Genomic DNA, 24,346 nt, shown 5'->3' on the forward strand with positions numbered 1-24,346 from the left:
GAACGGACCGTGTCACCTATCCCACCGTGTCACCTATCCCAACGCGCACAATCTGTCTTAAAGATGCATTATGTAAGAGTGTAATTTAAAACAAGTTCTCTCTCTCTCTCTCTCTCTCTCCACACGGGAAAATGTAATAGAAACCTTGCTTTGATATTCATGAGATTACATCACACCTGTTCATATTACACTGTATTGTGCACCTACATGTACAGTTAGAATTCCCAGGGAATATATCGGTCGACGTGACTGTAATGTTCTAGAATTTCCAGGGAATACCTGTATAGGTGATTAGTATTACTGTGGATTGCATCATCTTAAATTATATGATTGATTTATAAGTAACTTGTTAAGACCTGACTAATGCATATTTTTTTTCATGAATGTTATTTAGGCTAGGAATTTTGTATGCTGTTTGCTGTAAAAGCACAATCATGTATTAAAAGGACAATCCCGATTTGAACAGTCTCAAAAATAATTGAATACCACGAGTTTGTACTGAATTGACTATGGATTAAAACATTTTGTCTGGAACCACTCTACTTTGTGCAATATTTTTCGGGCATCGATTATTATTTGTGAATGCAGCTGCAACAGTCGGCATAGAGTTGGATTTTGGTTGCAAACCGATTGGGAACTCTGAAGTTGTTTAATTCACAGGCTAGAATTTAACGTCCACTCGACACATACTGGGTCATTTCAGGACTAACATGTGGTTTAATTGTATTTCAATAATAGGGGTCTTTAGCAGTGGGAGGAAACCGGAGGACCCGAAGAAAACCCACTAGGTTGGACAGGCTACCTTACTCCTTGTCACGTACAACCGGGGATTTGAAACCACGCTAGTTGACTAAATTAAAGGCCTTATGATACTGCGCGCACGTGCTAACCATTCGGCCATCCAACCCCCAAGTAATTAAAGCACATATATTTGAGGCTGTGAATTACCCTATCGATAGAGGGCGTTTGTTTGTTTATGTTATAAATATTACCGGTACACACGGCTAAATTGTTATTGTCATGATTCGTGATAGTGGAAATCAAAAATGGTGAAGTTAGTCGACAGTGCTGTGAGTATAATTCAAATTTTTAATTACAATTTGGTTATGAAGTGAGGTGAAACACCCGTCAATGATGTAACACCCTTTTCTAGCACCATGTAAATTACATACGTATACATATAAAGTGGGTGATATATACATTAAACATACATTATGCAAGAGGTAAATTTTGCCCGGGCAGCGGCACAATCGCCTACTCTTATATCGAATTCCAACTGCCAAGGGATCTTTTACGTGCACGCCAATGTATACACCAGTCCTTTAATACAGGTTTAACTTCCAATACATTAAGTATGATATTATGGACAGGTTGATTTAATTAAATTATTTACACTTAAACATACATTATGCAAGAGCTAAATCTGTCTATTGCAGGTCTTTCTTTAGGCCTGAAATGTTATCTAAATTATTAATTAGACATTAATTAACTTATCCAGACCATAATCAACTCTCGATGTCATCGCTAGACTGCGATCTTGAGTGGGTTATGACGCGATTTACTACATAACTTCCCTTCCCAAATAAATCAATAAATGGATAATCGAGACTATGTTTTCTTTATCGTACTGACTTTATAAATGATGATCGAGGCTAGGCGGAAATTTCAATTGCTTATTTCTCGGTTTATAGTGGATCAATTTGACTGAACATTATCTAGGATCAATTGCCTTTACATTATCTAGTTTTTAACTATTATAGTAAGAACTGCCAACAGTGTCGTGGTTTGCGCTCCCTGCTTGTACGTGAGAAGGAGCAGGGCGGCCTGTCCAATAGCTATATTTATTTGTTTGTTTGTTGTGTTACTTGGTAACCCTTACTATGGAGTGGACAATAGTAGACAAACAATGTAGAATAGCCTGGATTGGCTGGTTGATAATATACCTCGTCGTAGTCAAAAACTTCCCGTTTCAATATCAACTGTGTTAAGGTATTTTATATTCAAATGACGGTTTCTAGAATAACATAAAAGTAGGCTACTGCGGGAGGCCTCGAAAATAACAATAACTAGAACCCCGAAGGGGTACTGACGTGTTTCGGTACGTCAGTGGACGCCTTGTCACGTCAACAATCAAGGTACACAATGAACTGTTAAGTATAGAAACATCCAATACCTATTAAAGTGGAAAAACCTGTTATTTTGAATTCTTAATAAAACCGGAAGATGTACTTCTTTAAGTCCGAACTTTTTGATATTAGTTATTAATAGACGTTAGGGTCATCATATATGCAAAGGTCAAGGGCATTGAACGGTTAGGTCACCAGATAGTTGGTCTCAAAATTCTAAGTTGAACCGGAAGTAAACAACGTCGAAATGTAAAAAAATCGACTCCCTAAGAATTATTACCACCTGGACTAGGTTCAAAACAAAACAAAAAGGTTTTTCTAATAAAGGAATAAAAATGGCGACTGAACATTGATTTGTAGGATTGTTGTAAAATCTAATATGGCGGCCAAACGTTTGAAAATGTTATCGAACATAGGTTTTTTATGTTTGGTATATGAATAAGCTATTACTACCGGCTCGGTATCAAGGTTGAACGCGCGCTCTCTCTCTCTCTCTCTCTCTCTCTCTCTCTCTCTCAAGAGTTTGTGTTTATTTTAGGAAACATTTGATGCCATATTAAACGAAGCAGGGGATAAAATGATCTGTGTTGATTTTTCTGCATCATGGTGTGGACCCTGTAAGGTCATCGGACCAGCATTTGAAGTAAGCGAATTTTCTAGATCATGGATTCAAATGTCATTGTGCCAGGGAGCATTGGTGGATAAGTACATAAGGCGTTGGCTCTCTCAACTTGTTGGCCGAGCTGTCTTCATTAGCCCAGTATAGGAGCAGAACAGTAGGACGTTAAACCCCATTTCATTTCATTGTTGGCCGAGAAAAATCATCGGGATTTACCGGCCTTGGGTTTCACACTCGGCAAACCTCGGCAGATTCCGGTACCCTACATCTAGCATCGTAGAATTTTCCGAGGTTTGCCGAATGGCAACGTTAAACGCATTTCATTTTGTCGTTGTATCAAGTGGCGTGATGTCAATCCCATGCTTGTAACGTTACCTCTTGGGTTGGGTTTTCCCTGAGTGATCTGAACCATACGTGCAAGCGCATCATTGGAATACAATTGTAGGTACCATATGTTAGTCCCAAAATGACCTGTTTTTGTTAAACAAACTAAAAACTCAGACAAAACAAGACGTTGATGATAGAACTGCTTGCAATGTTTATCACAACTGTATGGAATACAAGTTACTTAAAAATGAAATGAAATGAAATGGGTTTAACGTCCTACTGTTCTGCTCCTATACTGGGCTAATGAAGACGGACATACGCCATACAGTGTGCTATGAGGGAAATTTTGCCCGGGCAGCGGCACTATCGCCTACTCTTATATCGAATTCCAACTGCCAAGGGATCTTTTACGTGCATTCCAATGTTTACACGGGACCTCGGTTTTTCGTCTCATCCGAAGGACTAGACAGCTGTCCTTGTCAGGCCCTCCGTCCTGCATCACTGACAAGGGGAAACCACGTCGGAAAATCGGGATGAACTTTCTTGGCCAATGCAGGGATCGAACACCCGACCTCCAGGCTAGCGAGCCAGCGCCTTATCCACCTAGCCACCGTGGCTCCCAAGTTACTTAAACATACATTATGGATTAAATAGACATTATGCAAAGAGCTAAATCTGTCTATTGCAGGTCTTTCTTTAGGCCTAAAATGTTATCTAAATTATTAATTAGACATTAATTAACTTATCCAGGCCATAATCAACTCTCGGTGGCATCGGATTTCTCCGATATTAAATAGATTAGAATAGTTTAGCCATATTTTGATTTAAGCTAAAAATGGAGGAGCGAGACTTAGCTTCTAACAACCAACCAGTACGGTGGTTGTAATTATTGCACACGTCTTGTCAAACCTTCAAAGGCTAATATCTCCGCTCGCAATAAAGTAAGTTGAATGAAATTTTCAAATTATTCATTTTACATTATCTATTTTCGAACTATTATAGCAAAAATGGCTAGCTCTTTATCTAAATATTACATAATATATCTTCAACCCTTGTCGGTGCACGTGGGGTCTCCGTGGACTCCATGCACATGTTTTATAGTGTTGTGTAATAACTACTGGTCATTGCTTTCTGAAATTTAGTGACTTTGTCTCCTATACATTTTTACACGTAGCGAAGAGTTATGTATTCATCTGCTTCCCACATGCAGAGTTCTGTTACATGCAAATCAGGCCCAACGCTTGAAGATAACAAGGGGTCCAATCGGACCCGTAACTTAAACAACTCAACCTAGGGATTTGCTAATGTGTTTGCTGCCTGATACCAGATTGCGTATGCCAGAGTATTCTCTCTTTTAACATCTGCATGTTACAAATACCAAAAATTAAATGATGAATTCAAGATATTCAATGGTTTTTGTATCAAGCTTGAATTGCCATTTTAACCTCTTTATCACACAGTACACAAAGTAGCAATTTTTTGAGAATTATTAAATCTTTTCCAAATGTCACTAAAATGTTTTTGTAAAATAATTTAGTTGTTTTTCAGTTGTCAAATATGAAGGCAAATAAAAACTAAACCGCTGCCTTTTAATTCAAATATATCTGTACTTAAAAACTTTGTATTATAACTGGGGTCCATATGGACCCCTGATACCTGCTATGTGATTCTCATAACGTGAACCCACAAGGGTTAAAAGTTTATTTCTGACGATGTTTCGACGAGAGTTCTCTCGTTATCAATTAAAGAATGACAACCATAGTACAGGTGAAGATACAACGAAAACATTTAAATACAACGGGAGAGAATCATGTAGAAACCATCGAAGGGCGGTTCACCAGGTATGGAATGTTATATTCATTTTTCTTTTCTTTTCAGAAGATAGCCAAGAAAATGGAAGGAAAGTTTATTGCTTTAAAAGTTGATGTTGATGATGTAGAAGTAAGTCTAAAGTCCAAAGATGTTAAATATATCGTTCGTTCGTTCTTGGTGTTTAACGTCTGCTTCCACATAAGTGATATCGCAGACAAGACATAGGAGAGCCGAAGCTGATTCCTGTTTTTTAGAATATGATTTTGCAATCTTTCCATTTGGCCTTAGGCCATGGATTTGGTTTAGTGGGAAGTTCTTCCCTTTATTTAATATAAAACATATCGTTTGGTAGATGATCTCGTCTGCTTCTGGATTGGTAGATGTCATCGTTTGAGTGTTTAGGTGCCAGGCCCGTCTTATCGTGGCCTCCCCTTACTCCACTATCCCACTCTCTGGGTTTGGTATCAGTTTTATTTGCGGAATAGTGTTTAGGTGCCGAGTTCGTCTGACCGTAACTCCCCCTTACTCCACTATCCTGCTAGTTTGGTAGATGTCATCTTTGTGGGGTTTGTGTTGTTAAATATTTGGGATGTCAGTCTAAATATATGGGATATCAGTCTAATGGGTTGTCAGTCTAAATATATGGGATGTCAGTCTAAATATACAGGATGTCAGTCTAAATATATGGGCTGTCAGTCTCAATATATGGGATGTCAGTCTAATGGGTTGTCGGTCTAAATATACGTGATGTCAGTCTAAATATACAGGATGTCAGTCTAAATATACGGGATGTCACTCTAAATATACGGGATGTCAATCTAAATATACAGGATGTCAGTCTAAATATATGGGATGTCAGTCTAAATATATGGGATGCCAGCCTAAATATATGGGATATCAGTCTAAATATACAGGATGTCAGTCTAAATATATGGGATGCCAGCCTATATATATGGGATGTCAGTTGAATGGGTTAATTCAACTTCCACTCCAAGTCAGTGACCATCAAATCTGACAAGTGGTCCCTCTTTGATTAACTAACTATTTTAATGAATTTTATTTCAGGAATTAGCAGAAAGATATAACATAGGAGAAATGCCAACATTTATTATTATTAAGTGCGGAGAAAAGGTAATATTGATATGGTGGATGTTGTCTCAGATTTTATCTTGTTTTATGGTTAAAGATAACATATTTCTTTTAAGTAGTGAGGGTGGCGCTGATGGTTTAACTCGTCCCCTTTAGATTATGAGGTCTGTCATTGAAGGGGATCACATGGCTAAGTAGGTAAGACGCTGGTTCGCTAGCCTGGAGGTCGGGTGTTCGATCCCTGCATTGGCCGAGAAAGTTCATCCAGATTTTCCAGCGTGGTTTCCCCGTGTCAGTGATGCAGGACGGAGGGCCTGACAAGGCCTGACAAGGCCTGACAAGGACAGATGTCTAGTCGTTCGGATGGGACGAAAAAACCGAGGTCCCGTGTACACATTGGCGTGCACGTAAAAGATCCCTTGACAGTTGGAATTCGATATAAGAGTAGGCCATAGTGCGGCTGTCTGTTCAAAATTTTCCTCATAGCACACTATATAGCATATACCCGTCTTCATTAGCTCATTTCGGAGCAGAACAATAGGACGTTAAACCCCATTTCATTTCATTTCATTTCACTTATTATTGTTTATGTGTTTATGGGGATGGAACATGGAACCTTCCGGTTAGCGAGCAATCGTTTTACTCACCGAGGCACCACCACCCTCAAAAATCAGCTCTCTCCCCGCCCCCGTTCATTAGCTGTAGATGTAATGCCTGGAATCGGACAGGACAATTAGATAATAAAAAAACGATTTTACCCTGTATTTTAGTGGCATTGACTTATGTATTATCATCTACAGAGAGTGCAATCCGATTAAAATACAAATCTATATTTCGTTTCTTTTTTGTATATCTTCGATGGCCTACACTACATGAAAATCTAACCAGTTGTAATAGAAGGTCGCGTCAGGTGTCATACGAGCGACTTTTGAACCTATTACGTCAGACATTGATTAATCAATCAGCGTTAACGTTACTAGTGGTTTACATAAAGTTCCGTGCATCTCACCCCCAAAATCTCGCCGTAACAGACCGTTTCATTGGCTAATCCATCACATCATCCAGAACACGTCAATGATAACATTTCTTCTAGATTCTAGTGTAGTAAAGACAAGTAAAACGAAATTTTTAACTATAAAAAACGAAACGAAATAGGATCTGTGTTTTAATCAGGTTGCAGAGGGTGCTAAAATTTGTAAAGTTTCCAATTCATCTTTGTTACTGAACAGTACTAAACCATTTTGGGACAGATACTCCCTGTAGTTCAAAAATACAAAACGCAATTTGAATATATTTAAAATTTCATTCATATTACTTTATTCTGAGCGAAGTGATCAATGTTTGGAGTTTTGTCAATATGCTGCATTTATTGTTTATTCGAGACTTCTTACATAATGCATCTTTAAGGGAGAGAGAGAGAAATGGGGTTTTAAGGTCCACTCGAAACACACTAGGTCATTTCGGGACTAAAACATGGTTCAATTTTATTTCAATAATTCGCATGCCCGTAGGGGTCTTTAGCAGTGGGAGGAAACCGGATGACCCGGAGAAAACCCAGAAGGTTGGACAAGCGACCCTACTCCTTGTCACGTACAACCGGCGAATCGAAACTACGCCAGTTGACTCAATGACAGACCTTATGATACAGCGAGCAAATGCCAACCATTCGGCCATCCAACCCCCGCATCTTTAAGGAATTCAACTATTACAATATTACAAGGAATTCAATTTTTTTGGTTAAATGTAATTTTGATATATATTTGTTCTTTACAGATTGATGGATATGTCGGTGCGAGTGAAAAGGATCTTAGGGCACTTATTAATAAATATGTTTAAATATGTTATTCTAGATATCCATTTATTAATTTGTAATCATGCAAATAATTTAAGAATTATTTCTATTTACATCCATTTTTATTCTGTCAGATTTAAACATATAAAAAAAACCTTCCGGTTCTCAGATAGTAAAAATGTTGAAAATTTTAAGATTAAACTGAAAACTCATTTATTTTGCACACTGAAGGAACCATAATATTCAACTGATGACATACTTATTATTTTTAACTTGCAACTGCATTCTATCTTATTTTGTGTGTAATTATAGTGTTCTTCCTATATTCTACTTGTATAATGTGTATGTTTTGTAGTTTGGGAGTTTAGGAGTTTGGGAGTGACCTCCCAAACTTCCCACTTTAAAATGCTATTACATTTCAAATGATTTTGAATTTATCCTGATATTACATGTATATATGTCTTTGTAGCTTAGGAGGAGGGACCTATGGAAGATTAGTTTTTTTGTTTTTTTTTGTTTTGCAAACTAAATACGTTGCCTCGTTAAATAAAGTTATTATTATTATAATTATAAAGGTCTGCATGACATGTTTATATCTTAAAAAAATAAAAATACTCTCATTAAACATACATTATGCAAGAGCTAAATCTGCATATTGCAAGTCTTTATTTAGGCCTGAAATGTTATATTAAATTATTAATTAGACATTAATTAACTTATCCAGACCATAATCAACTCTAGATGGCATCGCTAGCCTGCGATCTTAAGTGGATTGTGAGCCGATTTACTGCATTACTTTCCTTCTCGATTAAACGATTAAATAGATAATCGAGACTGTGCTGTTTATCGTTTATCGTAATGATGACCGAGGCTAGGCAGAAATTTCATTCGCTTAGTTTTCGGTTCATAGTGGATCAATTTGAATGAAATTTTTCAGCATATTGCCTTTACGGTATCTAGTTTTTAACTATTATAGTGAGAACTGCCAACTCGTTATCGAATCTCCCATAATGTATCTTTAATTATTAATTAGACATTTACGATTTAACTCCGGTAACAGGAAGTACCTCTATAAATAACTGTGAATGAATACGAAAGAGAGAGAAATGGGGTTTAACGTCCACTCGACACAAACTAGGTCATTTCAGGACTAACATATGGGTTTAATTTTATTTCAATCATTCGCTTGCGCGTAGGGGTCTTTAGCAGTGGGAGGAAACCGGAGGACCCGGAGAAAACCCACGAGGTTGGACAGGCAACCCTACTCCTTGTCACGTACAACCGGGGATTCGAAACCACGCCAGTTGACTCAGTGACAGGCCTTATGATACAGCGCGCGCACGTGCTAACCATTCGGCCATCTAACCCCCCTATGTGTATGAATGCGGAAGTGTGATGTAGGTAGGCTCAATAATGCAACCCTGATAAGATAAATGATACTGGATAATCGTAACATTGTATAAACAAACAACATGAGATAAATGATACTAGGTATAAGCAACATGAGAGATATGTAGTGTCTTGAAATTGAAATTGTGGTGTTTATGAGAAGTCATTTAGCCCATTTTAAGAATTATTAATATAATCGTTTCGATATAAGAGTAGGCCGGAGTGAAGTTGTTCGGGTAAAATTTCCCTCGTACCACACTGTAGGCCGTATGCCCTTCATCATTAGCCCAGTATGACGTTAAACCCCATTACATGTACATTATATTTGTTTAGTGTGGTTAATGGAGGTTATACAGAGAGTGAGAAATGGGGTTTAACGTCCACTCGACACAAACTAGATCATTTCGGGACTAACATATGGTTTTAATTTTATTTCAACAATTCGCTTGCGCATAGGAGTCTTTAGCAGTGGGAGGAAACCGGAGGACCCGGAGAAAACCCACTAGGTTGGACAGGCGACCCTACTCCTTGTCACGTACAACCGGGGATTCGAAACCACGCCAGTTGACTCAAGGAGGTTATAAAACCTCGATATCAACGCCTAATGCATCTTCAATGGAAGGCTTGATCTCGCTTTAACTACGTCAAATATTGTATGGATAACCGTGAGGTTGTGTGGCTGAATAGTAAACGTGTGCGCGTTGCAACATAAGGCATGTCATTGTGTTTAGTGGCGTTAAACCCCATTTCATTTCAATTGATTGACCCCAACTGTCTTCCGTAATCCAGACCGACAAAATTGAGAAAACAATTCCTTATTCAAATTCCTAATTTCATCTACTTGTTTTCATCTATAAGCTGTTTCAGTTTCTCGTTATTGGCACCGGGCATCACACTGACCTAAAAATATAAACAAATAACTGAGTCTTTTTTCAGGCCGTCACAAGAGGTATTAAATGAAATGAAATGGGATTTTACGTTTTACTGTTCTGCTCCTAACAACAACTTTTGGTCTTGGAAGGAATTATAAGTGAGCAGAAATTCGGCCGTGAATCTGTTATCACTCGTCACATCAGTCACTTATATAAAGGTATGACTCGTGTTTTCCTTTGGCGTTCGTCACTTCCGATTCAGGAAACATGTATTACTCAGCTATCGTAGCAATGATCTCTGTGTTAAAATTATATTTGGAACGTGTTTAATTAGTTCTATCACATATGTGATAATGACTGGCACCAATATTGTCCTTTAATTCGTGTGTGAACAAATTGACGCATGGTACATAAAAGGTTGGCAACCCCTGTTTTAAAGATTCACAAATCTGTTCACATTTAGACTACAAGGATTGTTCTTTCATTTGATCAAAACACTTTCAAAAACGAGGATCATATCTTTCCAACGTAAATTTGGATTTTTAAACGTTATTACACGATGTTGTCACATCTTGTAAATCATTACTGTTGACCACTGAATGTCTGTTTATTTGCCCTTTTTTTTCTTTCTTGTTTGTTTGACTTTTCCCCTCGATAATCTTATATATATTCACTTTGTAAATATGTGGAAATATAAATTTGCTAGTTTTATAGAGTAGCAGGGACATGCAATCTGGTTAAAACACAGATCCTATTTCGTTTCGTTTTTTATAGTTCAAAATTTCGTTTTACTTGTCTTTACTACACTAGGATGTGGAAGAGTTGTTATCAATGACGTGTTCTGGATGATGTAGTGTAAGCCATCGAAAGTATAAAAAAAACAACAAAAAACGAAACGAAATATAGATCTGTATTTTAAATCAGATTGGAGGGACATGTTGAAAATTAGAACTCCTGTACTAAATATGTTCCCTCAGAAAATACAGTCAATATTTTTATTGGTCACGGCGACTTGTCATTGTTTATGCTAGAACTGATTCGAGTATTGTTGCATTTTGAACGTGGACAGTATGCATGGTTGCACTCGGTTCGGGTATATTGTACTCGTTCGATTAGACCCAATTAGAGCTCTCGTTAGTCGTTTCTTGCTGCCGATTAAGTTATTGTTTTGCAATATAGCGAATTAGGATGTACTTTGACATCTTCAATTTGGACTAGGTTTTGCCATGTACATTTATGTCTAAAATACTATATTTTTATTTGCATGTTATTTACACAAAGTCTATATCTGTTCAGTCAATCCTTGCTTCACCACTGTTATACAACACTGAATGGCTTACTTTGATGCAGTGCCGGACTGGTCGGCCAAAGGCCCACCTGTCAGGTCACTGACGAAGGCCCACACAACTACGCGGCGAAGGCGCGTCACGAGCGCGCGGAAGGCGCATGAACGTTCTGGGGGGGGGGGGGTCTCCCCCCTGGAAAATTTTGAAAATTGACAACTGCAAACTCTTTTTCCAAGCATTTCAGACCAAAGCGGAAGAAGGCAAATGTTTGATTTCCTGATACAATTAGATAACAGAATTACCTAAGAGCACTATCATTAGATGAATTTGAGAATTCTCTTCAGTGTCAAAAACAAAAGATGAATTACACGGTTCTCGATATAATGAGGTCAAACTCATAATGTTCTTTCCTTGTAGTACACTTCTTTTTTTGTGTTGTTTGTCAGTCATTTTTTTCCTATCTTTTCTTTCTCCTGTCCTGTGCTCTCCTTCCTTCTTTCTTTTCTTTCCTCTCCCTCTCCTTTCTTTCTCTTTTTTCCTTTTTTCTTTCTATTTTTCTTTTTTCTTTATAGGCTTAGGCCCACCTGTCACGGACAGGTGGACAGGTGGGCCTAGTCCGGCACTGCTTTGATGTCCGTAATAAAGTTCATCAACACTAAACCTGTCGTATTTTGTGAACCAAAAGAACTAATTTAAAGAGTCATTCGAAGACTGTCTCCCGTTTGGTTTGGGTCCTTTGGCCTGCGTAATGCTTCTGTGCGTGTACCTTAAGCCCCGTGGAGGGCCATCAAAACAGTTAGTCCCCACTGAGTGTCTTCTGTAAGTGTACCTTATTCAATCCCCCTCCACACACACACACACCAAAAAACAAAAATCAAACTTTTTATTAGATGTCAACATAGGCGCACGAGCCGGGTTGGGGGGGGGGGGGGGAGGGGCGGGGACGAATCCCCTCTTAAATTTCGGGCCATCTGACTTTTCGGGCAGACGGATAAGTGAAAACAAAAATTATTATTTCATCTAGTTGGCAAAATAAAGTGCCCGAAATCTAATAAAACACTTATTTTACTTTTCTTTTAAATAAATACTACGAATTTGTACTGAATTTACTATGGATTAAAGCAATTTCTCGGGCATCGAATATTATTTGTGAATGCAGCTGCAAATCTGATTGGATGGTGGGAATTAGGGTCGGCATAGAGTGGGATTTCGGTTACAAAACCGATTGGAAACTTTGAAGTTGCTTAATTCACGGACTAGAATAGCAGAAAAAAGCATTTGCGGCGGTTGAATTTTCAAAATGTTCTCGGTGAGAGCGAGTGCCCCATACCCGCGACGATTGATTGGTTGTTTGTGATTCGGGTAAGTCACATGCTGGACCACATTGAAGTTGCTGTATTCACGGGCAGGAATAGCAAGAAAACGCGTTTGCGGCAGTTAAATTTTCAAACATTCAGCGAGATCTAGGAATTTTGAAAAGGTGGGGTGCTGCAAAATGAGGGCACTGACCGCGGAGACGAAGCACGCCGCTGATTTTTTTTTTTTTTTTTTTTTTGGTGGGGGGGGGGGGGTCCCCCCCAAGAAAATTATCTTTCATTTCCTTGCATCTGTAGCCATTCCAAGAGCTATTAGGCTGATATTTTCGTCTTAGTAAACGTTCGGAAATTGTTGAGAAAGAGCCTTAAAATCGAGCAAAAAAGCCAGTTGAACATGCGACTCGAAAATTGTCAAGGCGAGCGAGGCATTATGATGGAAAAAAAACGAATCTATTCCCTAGCCACTTCACTATTTAAGCCTTTTAACTTGTACTGTGTACTGTCCACTGTCCACGCATGAAACAGTGCTACATCAAGTTGCACTCATGCGCGTCGGTGATGGACATGAGTGTATACGCCGCCGATTCCACAAGATGTCTGTCTATAGTCACTCTTTAGGATTAGGGCACCGTCAGCTAAACAACAAGAATTCGTTTGAAAGTGGAAGCATTAATTAGACCAGACTGGTGTGTTTGAGTCGATGGTTTGAGTCATTTGGGATCCCTGCAACGGGTTGGGAACGGACATATTTGGGTCTGAGAAAAGGCACTTTCAGCAGTAAAAAAGGGCACTGTCGAGGCGCCCCCCCCCCCTTGAATCCGCCTCTGGCCTATGCATCGCTGGACCATTTTATGTATAGATTTATCTGATATTTCTAGGTAGTTTATCTTGATAAGCGGACACCGGTGAAACGTGAAACACCCTTTATAAAAGGCTTCGGGTTATTAACAAATTTAAAAGTCACGTCATAATCCAAATGTATAAATAATGCATTTATTTATCGCTGATGTTATACATACGTATACAATTTCACACACCGTCTTCTTTATATTAAATATTATTAATGGCATACGTATTCAAATATCTATTTTATTTTTACACATGTGACGGCGTTAAGGAGCACAAAAGGTCTGACTATTCATGTTATTCGTGCAAACCAGTGAGGTGTTACAATCGTTACATAGAAATAGAAGATCTTAATACAAAAGTCTAAACACTAGGTTCCCACTATCACGATTCGCGCCAGGAAAACGCGTTTGCGGCCATCAAATTTTCCCAATTTTCTTTTGGGGGTAGGTGGTGGTCAGGGGCGTACATAACGATTTTGTTTGGGGGGGGGGGGTGTTTAGCCAAAATGCGACCGACTGATGCCCATACCCCTAGTACGAGTGACGCAGTCAGGTGCCGAGCACCACAGGTGCGAGTTTTGTAGGGGCCATGTGCAGTAGCGGATCTAGATAGGGGTGGGGGAGGTCCAAATTTAGGGCGCCACCCCAGCCACAACCCCACCCCACAATGAATGTCAACAAAATACAGGCTATAATATTAAGCGTCCCGGTAGAACATATATGGTATTGTATAATTATATAGTTGTTTGCCGATCGTTGTCTCGCTGGAAAGCAGTTTTATTTAAGTTGACATAAAGTTTATGTCATATATGATTGTGCCTATAACACTGAGCAACCTGAGAAAATTTTGAAAAATTGAGTCAATATCTTGGCATTTGAGGTGATTGCTGGGAGAAATTCTTGTGGACGAGAGGACCAGAAATGTGAGTCAATTAGACAGAATCCCGAGATCTGCCCTTGTCAATTCCGCCTGTTTTGCAAGAGTTGACAGAACTTTTGTTTAGTCTGACGCCTCACGACCCACACGACAGTGCCAGTGGTACTACTAACATAACTAGGCAGTTCAGTATAACCGTGAATATGAAAGTGCTGAGACAGTATAAGACAACAGAGGACTGGAAGAATGATGTTATAATGGAATCGAGCGCCGCAGGCGCGACAAAATTTCAGATGTGTAACCGAGCTTTTAATTTTTGGGACTGGGCCTGACAATTTTAGTCAATGTCATGGCAAATAGATCCAAATTCTCGTTAACGAGAGGATAGGAAATGGGACAGAATCTTGAGGCCTATCTGTCAATGTCGCCTGTTTTGTGAGAGTAGAACTAACAATTCTACAGTCTTTTGACCCACGACTTACTCACTAGTGGTACTACTAACTGGGCGATTCACTGTAACTGTGAATATGATAGTGATGAGATAGTATAAGACAGAAAAGGAGTTGAAGAATGATGGCATAATGGAATTGAGCGCCGATATGTAACTGAGCTTTTAATTTTTGAGGACTGGGTCTGAGGGCACTTTACCTTAATGGGGCGCTTACTTGGTCTCTGAAATGCCCTGGACTTTGGGGAGAGATTTTGCAGAATTCTGATGGTCAGAAAACACCCCATTAATTCATTTAGTCTGAGACCGACTGCGGTGAGCACTTCTTTTTGAAACCGGCTATTTTTTTGCCATGGGGTGAAAAACATTTTTTTCAAACATGATAAGTCGACAAGGTTATTTTATACTAAAGTTTTGCGTGAGTAGAGTGACGTGTGCAGTGAGCACTTATTTTGATACCGACTGCTCATATCTTACGACCGACTGCACTGATTTTGCGACCGACTAGTATTTGAGATCTATTCTTGCATTATTTGTTTACCTCATTAATTCATTAAGACGGCGATGCATAATTTTGAGACCGACTGCAGTGACTGCACTTATTTTGAGACCGACTATTTTTCTCCCTGGGGGAAATTTTGTTCTTAAGACTTACATACTCACAACAGAATAAGAGTGAAACACAACATTTTTTCAAACATGATAAGTTGACAAGGTTATTTTATACTAAAGTTTTGCGTGAGTAGCTTGACGTGTACAGTGAGCACTTATTTTGATACCGACTGCTCTTATTTTGCGACCGACTGCACTGATTTTGCGACCGACTATTTTTTTCCTGGGGGGTGTACCCCCCCCCCCCCACACACACACCCACATTTACGCCCATGGTGGTGGTAGGGGGAGGGGGGTCCTACTATACGGCAAGCTCCGCGGAAATTGTTTCGGGAATTTCAGGTTCTGCCCCACCCCCCACAAACATTCATCGAACCCGTACGCCTATGGATGTCAACATAGGCCTAGTCTCAAAAGAAAAGTCGCTTCGGGAAACTTTTTGTCTACCGATAGAGGGCGTTTGTTTGTTTATGTTATAAAGACACGCGTTTTAATCCAGAGAAACATTACCGGGTCACACTGTTAAATTGTTGTTGTCATAAGTCATAATAGTGGAAATCAAAAATGGTGAAGGTAGTCGAAAGTGTTGTGAGTATGATTAGAATTTTTAAGAGCGTGTCCACGAGAAAACCATGCAGAAGGTGCTAAGGCTTCAATCACAGATTTTGACCAAAATTGGTTTATAAGTTGGGATAGTCCCAAAACACATAAATGTGCAATATTAGATTCCTGTATGAGAAAATTGAAAAAACATTTTTCATATGGTGAAATTGCCAAAATCTGTCTTTTCTCAAATACCAACTTTGGCAAGTCCTTACACCTTTACTATACGTAGCAGAATGACCAAACTCAGATAGTTTATCGAAGACTCAGTGCTGTTACAACAATATTAACTTCAGACGATTCTGGCGAACGAGATCTGTATACGGACTGGATATCAAAGTCTGTCTAAATTCCCCATTTTTCGTCACCCAAAGTTTGACGCCCTATAGCTACTTCTTTCATGGGATGGGTTTAAAAAATTTATGCTCACGTGAACAAGCAACCTCCCAACATTTGATACAAAAAATAAAAATGACCGGAATCGACTTGACAAAAACTAGGTAAAGGAAACAATAACCCATGAAATTAACCTGTAATTTCCCTATTTTGGAGATAATTAACCGTAGTAGATAAAAAAACCTAACAATTTATTTTCCTTTTCATTCATATGGTGTTTACTACCAGCCCTAAAATACATTAGTATCTGTTTTATAAAAATATCTTGAAAAAAAATACTTTCAAAGGCCTGTAATTGTTCATGGCTCATCTGGCGTCAACGGGAATTGACTTCTGCAGTTGTCCACGACCTTCCGTTGGAGTTTCGACGTACTCAATCTTAACAAACATATCCATTACTCTCAAATAGACATTATTTTTAATAAAATAATCCAACGAAAATGAAAAATTCACCTAAAAGTAAGATTCGAACCACCAACCGCATGACTTCCCCCGACCCACCCTCTCACCGAGTTGCTTGTCCCAGGGCCCCAATGTCCATGTCGTGGGCCCTGTTCAGGGGGTTTGCCTAGGGCCTCTCTTATTCTAAATCCGGCCCGAAGGTGCAGCTGACGGTGCCCGAGAGCTGTAGCTACCATACTACACTGTTCAATGTCACCCACTTCGACGCAATTAGGCTTCGTTGCCGTTAATATTTAAGCTTCCACATTTCTGTATTGTAGAAATCAGTGGATGTGTCCCAAAATGAATAGTGGAAACATGCTCTGAAATTAAACATTTTGTAGCCATTTTCGGTAACTTGTTTGAAAATGAAATCTTAAAGAGACAATACAACAAATATGTTAAAGGTACAATACGACAATACCAAATATACAATATACAAATACACACTTATATAGAGTACAACATGGTACAAATAATGGCTATGGATATGATGAAAACGTATAAAAGTCAAAAATTTTATTTCTCTAATTAAATTCGCAAAAAAATGTATCACAAAAGCTTTTTTTAACACTTTTCAATTATCTGTATATTTTAAGTATGTTGCATTCCGGTCATTTTTTTTACACCTATGGATACTATGTGCTTAGCACTTCAAAACCACCCAAAGAAATTCTACTTGCGACCATGAAAGAAAAAGTTACAGTGTATCTTTTTCTGCACTATAAGGACAATGTGAATATGGTACCCTAAAACAAGTCCACACAAAATTAGTATGTACTGATTTGGTTTTTTTTCAAATTAGTGCTGGGGTAGAAGTTGACCACCCGCTTTATCAGACAGGGTCAAAATTAGAAGGTTGCTATTCCACCATAGAATGCAGTCTGTGCTTAAAAAAGGTGATAAATACACATGTGAAAACCGCAATTTTACCCATAAAATGAATAATTCCCGTACAGTCCTTTAGCGCGACATCAGACTGTAACCACTTCAGCATGTTACCTCTTGCCCCTAGGGGGTGTCATACCATAAATTTGATCAAAAACTTCCGACCCCCCATCTTAGCACTTTTTGCGATTTTTGCATGGTCTTCTCGCGGATACACTCTTAATTACAATTTGGTCATGAAGGGAGGTGACTCTACTGATGCTCAACAGTCAATGATACATGAAGCGGGGTGGGTGGCCGAATGGTTAGCGCGTGCGTATTGTATCATAAGGTCTGTCATTGAGTCAACTGGCGTGGTTTCGATTCCCCACTTGTACATGACAAGGAGTAGGGTCGCCTGTCCAACCTCAAGGGTTTTCTCCTGATGCTCCAGTTAAAGACCCTACGCGCAAGCGAATTATTGAAATAAAATTGAACCATATGTTAGTCCCGAAATGACATAGTTTTGTCGAGTGGACCTTACCCCCCCCCCTCTCTGTCTCTCCCCCCCTCTCTCTCTCTCTCTCTCTCTCTCTCTCTGTCTGTCTTGCAGCGTTCTTCATAGTTGTTGCACATTTTCAACATGCTGTTGAGGGCAGCTCGTGCAATACCGCAGATGTGCAGATATACTATTCAAAAAAAGTAGGGGATATTTGATTTTTAAGTGTTATTAAAGTCACCTAATGAAACTGACGAAGAAACAAATGACAAAATGAAATGAAGTTCACATTCATCGATTTATTCCAAATGATCGTTAGACTAAGTAAGGCACAGACTGACCATTATAAGGGTAAAATGATACCCGGGGTCAAACAGCAAAGTTACCACAGCATCACAACCAAGTCAGTAACGGGTAAATCCTCCTCTGTTTGCCAAACAAGCATTGATCCGACGTGGCATACTCCTAATGAGACGTCAAAGGTCATTTTGGTCCAGATTGTCCCATTCCTGTTGCAACGCAGCAGCAAGTTCTTGGACATTGGCAGGACGTTGTTGACGTTGACGTAACCTCTGTCCAAGCATGTCCCAGACATGCTCGATGGGGGAGAGGTCGGGACTCAGTGCTGGCCAAGGTAATGTGGTGATGTTCTGTTGTTGGAGGTAACCTGTAACGATCCTGGCCCTGTGACATCTTGCGTTGTCATCCTGGAAGATGAAACGGCGGCCATGACGTCGTGCGAACGGCACAACATGGACTGCCAAGATGTTGTCCCGGTAGTACTGGCCTGTAACACGCCCTGCAACAACATGTAAAGCCGTTCTTCCAGCAACAGTGATGCCTCCCCACACCATAACAGAACCACCCCCAAATCGATCATGTCTGATGACGTTAACGTCTTGGAAGCACTCGTTTCGACGACGCCACACCCTCCTACGTCTGTCCAAAAAATCAACAGTGAACCTTGACTCATCTGAAAACATCACATTGCTCCAGCGTCGATTATCCCAGTGTTGACGATCCCTACACTAACGACGTCTTGCCTGAATGTGACGATCTCTCAAACAAGGGATCACGCGAGGACGTCGGGCGCGAAGGTGACCCCTATGCAGTCGATTCCGAATCGTCTGGCCACTCACTCTCACACCAGTGTCTGTTTGAAGACGAGCGCTGATCTGATTTGCTGTGATGACACGATTTCTCAAGGCCAAGGTACGGATAAATCGATCCTGGGCTTGAGTTGTCGCCCTTGGTCGACCTGAGCGTGGTCTGTCCTGTACAGATTGTGTATCACGGTATCTGGACCATAGCCTGCTTATGACAGACTGAGAAACATTCATCGTCCGCGCCACAACCGCCTGTGTTGTGCCGATCTGTAGCATGCCAAGGGCACGTAACCTTTCATTTTGGGTAAGCCGACGCATATCAAAATTTGTTTTCTGGTCACTAAAACAATTAAACTGATGTTTCCACCCTGGAATTCAATGCCACAATGACTGTAACATTCAAAGTCAGAGTCGTGCAAATCTTGGGTTGGACCCCCATGATGATCCCAAGCATCACCTGCATTCCATGCGGTAGCTATTGGTGCGTTTGGGCGTTACATGTAACTGGAAATGTTTCTTCTGTTAGGTTCTATAGTGACTTTTTTCGTAGTCATTTGCATATTTTAGTATTATGCCCCCAAAATCAAATATCCCCTACTTTTTTTGAATAGTATATATTCCTTACCGCCCACTCTCTATTTCAAGGCAATGTGTGCTTAGCCGAAGGCGGGACATGGCGGTGTTTGGTTTTTGACCAATTGCAGCTACGGTCCAGTGCTTTGATACTATTTTAAACCGATAGAATATTCTTACTATCTGAAGAGCATTGAATTTATCTTCAAGACATTTAGTAATTTGATTTGATGATCTATTAAAAGTATTTAACAATTCAGCAATGGCGGCTGTTCAAGAAAGTTTAGGAATAAATGGGGCCCTAAAGTACTATCCTCTCTAAAAGAAGCAAAAAAGAAGTCAATGTGACCACGGCCCCTCGCCACCGGGTATGACACTGGAATGACTGAATGAGTACCGTACAATTGTTGATTTGTCATAATATGAAGCCATTATTGGCCGAGAAAGTTCATCTAGATTTTCCAGCGTGGTTTCCCCTTGTCAGTGATGCAGAACGGAGGGCCTGACAAGGACAGCTGTCTAGTCATTCGGAAGGGACGAAAAACCGAGGTCCCGTGTACACATTGGCGTGCACGTAAAAGATCCATTGGCAGTTGGTATTCGATATAAGAGTAGGCAGTCTTCATTAGCCCAGTTTAGGAGCAGAACAGTAGGACGTTAAACCCCATTTCATTTCTTAAAGGTGCATTATGTAAGAGGTTAATCTAAAAAAAAGGTCGCCATTTAATCATTTGATTAAAAATGGCGAATCGAGGCTAAGTCTCGAATAACAAGTGTCACGATTTTAAACTATCTATACCATGCCTTGTTAAAACCTCTAACGGTGATAACTTCGCTCAGAATAAAGTAATTTGAATGAAATTTTCAATATACGCATTTGTAATTATTGAACTATTATAGCAAAAACACAAGGGCCCGGTTCCTTAAAAATTCTTAAGAATTTTCAGGGAACACAAAATAAGGTTAAAGTTTACTTAAATGCAAAGTCTACTTAAAATCTAAGCACAGGAACGTGCTTAAGAACTTTCTAGGAATCGGGCCCAGCTCTTTATCTAAATCTTCCATATATGCATCCTTAAACGCCTTCCTTTTCGATAATGCATCGATTCAGTTTTAACCGTAAGTGCAGGAGAACAACCCCACACACAATAGCCTTATAGAAGACAAACCTATGGAGATCGCAGTTTAATGCATGTGCATTAGACTACAATGTCTGTCAATGAGTCAAGTGGCGTGGTTTCGACCCCCTGTTTGTACGTGACAAGGAGCAGGGTGACCTGTTGTACGTGACAAGGAGCAGGGCCGCCTGTCCAATAGCGACATTTCTTTGTTATTTTACTTGGTAAACTACCCACTATGGCGGGTACAATAGTAAAACTAACAAACAATGTAGAATAGCCTGGGTTGACGGGTTGATAATATACCTCGTCGTAGTCAAAAACTTCCTGTTTCAATATCAAGTGTGTTAAGGTATTTATATTCACATGGCGGTTTCTCGAATAACATAACTATAGGCTAGTGAATAAGTCCTCAAAAATAACAATAATGCGATTTTTATTTTCGAGGGCTGTAGTAGCCTACTAATAGCCTACTAAAAAAAACTTTGTCCTGTCTGCAGGTTTGTTTTGTGTAAATGTTTTTTGTGACGCGGTTATCTTGCACTTAGTTATGGTTATTAAAAACTTAAAGAGACATTATGGGTGATTAGATAAGAGAAAGAGAGAGGGAGAGAGAGAGAGAGAGGGGGGGAGAGAGAGAGGGAGAGAGAGGGAGGGAGAGAGAGAGAGGGGGGGAGAGAGAGAGGGAGAGAGAGAGAGAGAGAGAGAGAGGGAGAGAGAGAGAGAGGGGGAGAGAGAGAGAGAGAGAGAGAGAGGGAGAGAGAGAGAGAGAGAGAGTTTAACGTCCACTCGACACAAACTAGGTTATTTCGGGACTAACACATGGTTCAATTTTATTCCAATAATTCGCTTGCGCGTAGGGGTCTTTAGCAGTGGGGGGAAACCGGAGGACCCGGAGAAAACCCACGAGGTTGGACAGGCGACTCTACTCTTTGTCACGTACAACCGGGGAATCGAAACCACGCCAGTTGACTCAATGAAAGTCCTTATGACACAGCGCGCTCGCGCTAACCATTCGGCCATCCAACCCCCCTGTGATTAGATAAAGATCTGGCAGTTCTCACTATAATATAGTTTAAAACTAGATAATGTAAATGGATTATGCTGAAAGTGTCAGTCAGATTGCTTATCTGTAAGCTGAGAAATCCTTATTTTAAAATCCCTGTAGCCTCGACTGTCTTTGTTACCGCTGTCACGATTATCCAATTTTGCGTTAAATTGTCAACGGACGTTAAACAGCAGATCGGATTCAAATCCAATGAGAATTGGACAGATAAGATGCCATCGAGAGTTGATTATGAACTTTTCATGTTAATAAAGGTCTAATTAATAGTTTATGTAACATTTCAGGCCTAAAGAAAGACCTGCAATAGGCAGATTTAGCTCTTGCATAATGTATGTTTAAATAAATAAATGACTAAATAAAATCCATTGTACAATTAATTATTCCAACGAATAAAAAAGTTCTTTCTTCGACAATTGAACTAATCACATACTTTGACATCGGATGATATCCAAATGGAAGCTAATTATTCAAATGGAAGTTAAGTACATGCTCATTGGGATAGATCGCTCAGTGCAAATGGGTGTCTCTGTGTCGCATCTATCGAAACGTTATCCTTCGTATATGAATAAGCTATGCTTCCGGCTCCGTATCAAGTTTGCTAATGATAATATCTTTCCCTCCCTCTCTACCCCCCCCCCCCTGTCTCTCTATCTCTCTCTCCCTCTCTCTCTTTCTCTCTCAAGAGTTTATGTTTATTTTTAGGAAACATTTGATGCTATATTAAAAGAGGCGGGGGATAAAATCATCTGTGTTGATTTTACTGCATCATGGTGTCCACCCTGTAAATTCATCGGACCAATATTTGCAGTAAGTGAACTTTCTAGATTATAGGGTCAACTGTCATTGTGTCAGGGAGCCGCAGTGGTTCAGTGAGTAAGACGTTGGCTCGCTAACCTGTGTTGGTCGAGAAGAAATTACTTCATAGCACACTACGTGGCACCAGTCTTCATTATCCCAGTCGGTGCAGAAAAGTAGGACAGTAAACTTCATTTCTGTGAGTAAGACATTGGGTCGCTAAATTGGAGGTTACATGTTCAATATTTTTTTTTCTTTTCAGAAGATAGCCAGTGATATGGAAGGAAAGTTTATTGCTTTAAAAGTTGATGTTGATGAGGTAGATGTAAGTCTAAAGGGTTTTCACTCTAAATATATGGGATGTCAGTCTAATGGGTTGTCAGTCTAAATATATGAGATGTCAGTCTAAATATATGGGATGTCAGTCTAAATATATGGGATATCAGTCTAATGGGTTGTCAGTCTAAATATACGAGCTGTAAGTCTAAATAGATGGGATGTCCGTCTAATGGGTTGTCAGTCTAAATAATTGGAATATCAGTCTAATGGGTTGTAAGTCTAAATATATGGAATATATGGGATGGCAGTCTAAATATATGGGATGGCAGTCTAAATATAAGGGATATATATGGGATGGCAGTCTAAATATAAGGGATATATATAGGATGGCAGTCTAAATATAATGGATATATATAGGATGGCAGTCTAAATATAAGGGATATATATAGGATGGCAGTCTAAATAGATGGCAGTCTATATATAAGGGATATATATGGGATGGCAGTCTAAATATAAGGGATATATATGGGATGTCAGTCAAAGAGAGTCCGCTGACTGGCTGTTCACCATATCATTTTGACCATATCCCATGTATACCGTCTCTCGAATGTTGAGAAATTTTCAATCCATGTCACATAAAGGAATTAAACCATTTTTGGACCAATATTCCTTTTAGAAATTCCACTTTCATTCAAATCGGTGAGCATGAAATCTAACAAGTAGCCCCCCCCCCCCAAACCCTTTGATAAACTAATTTTAATGAATATTTTGATTACAGGAATTATCAGAAAGGTATGAAATAGAAGCAATGCCAACATTTATTATTATAAAAGGCGGAAAAAGGGTAATATTGATATGATGGATGTCTAATATTGTATGTTTTATGGTTAAAGATAAATATTCCTTTAAATTTGGGGGAGGGGGGTGGCCGAATGGTTAGCACGTGCGTGCTGTATGTCATACGGCCTGTCATTGAGTCAACTGGCGTGGTTTCGAATCTCCGGTTGTACGTGACAAGGAGTAGGGTCGCCTGTCCAACCTCGTGGGTTTTCTCCGGGTCCTCCGGTTTCCTCCCACTGCTAAAAACCCCCACGCGCAAGCCCAATATTGATAGAAATTGCACCATGTGTTAGTCCCGAAATGGCCTAGTTTGTGTCGAGTGGACGTTAAACCCCATTTCTCTCTCTCTC

General features: G+C 39.7%; 2 long non-coding RNA genes across 2 annotated transcripts; both read left to right on the forward strand.

The window, feature by feature from the left end:
• The first annotated feature begins 218 nt into the window (after positions 1 to 218).
• On the forward strand, positions 219 to 7,756 carry LOC126819143 (uncharacterized). The gene is made up of 4 exons (XR_007679517.2): positions 219 to 1,070; positions 4,951 to 5,013; positions 5,950 to 6,015; positions 7,747 to 7,756. It is a non-coding gene; the product is annotated as an uncharacterized LOC126819143 (long non-coding RNA).
• Positions 7,757 to 15,852: 8,096 nt separating this feature from the next.
• On the forward strand, positions 15,853 to 24,030 carry LOC126819137 (uncharacterized). Its single transcript, XR_007679501.2, has 4 exons — positions 15,853 to 16,001; positions 22,785 to 22,889; positions 23,140 to 23,202; positions 23,935 to 24,030. It is a non-coding gene; the product is annotated as an uncharacterized LOC126819137 (long non-coding RNA).
• The last annotated feature ends 316 nt before the right edge of the window (positions 24,031 to 24,346 follow it).

The sequence above is a fragment of the Patella vulgata genome, chromosome 4 (assembly GCF_932274485.2).
Source record: "Patella vulgata chromosome 4, xgPatVulg1.2, whole genome shotgun sequence".
In the NCBI taxonomy this organism is placed as follows: domain Eukaryota; kingdom Metazoa; phylum Mollusca; class Gastropoda; family Patellidae; genus Patella; species Patella vulgata.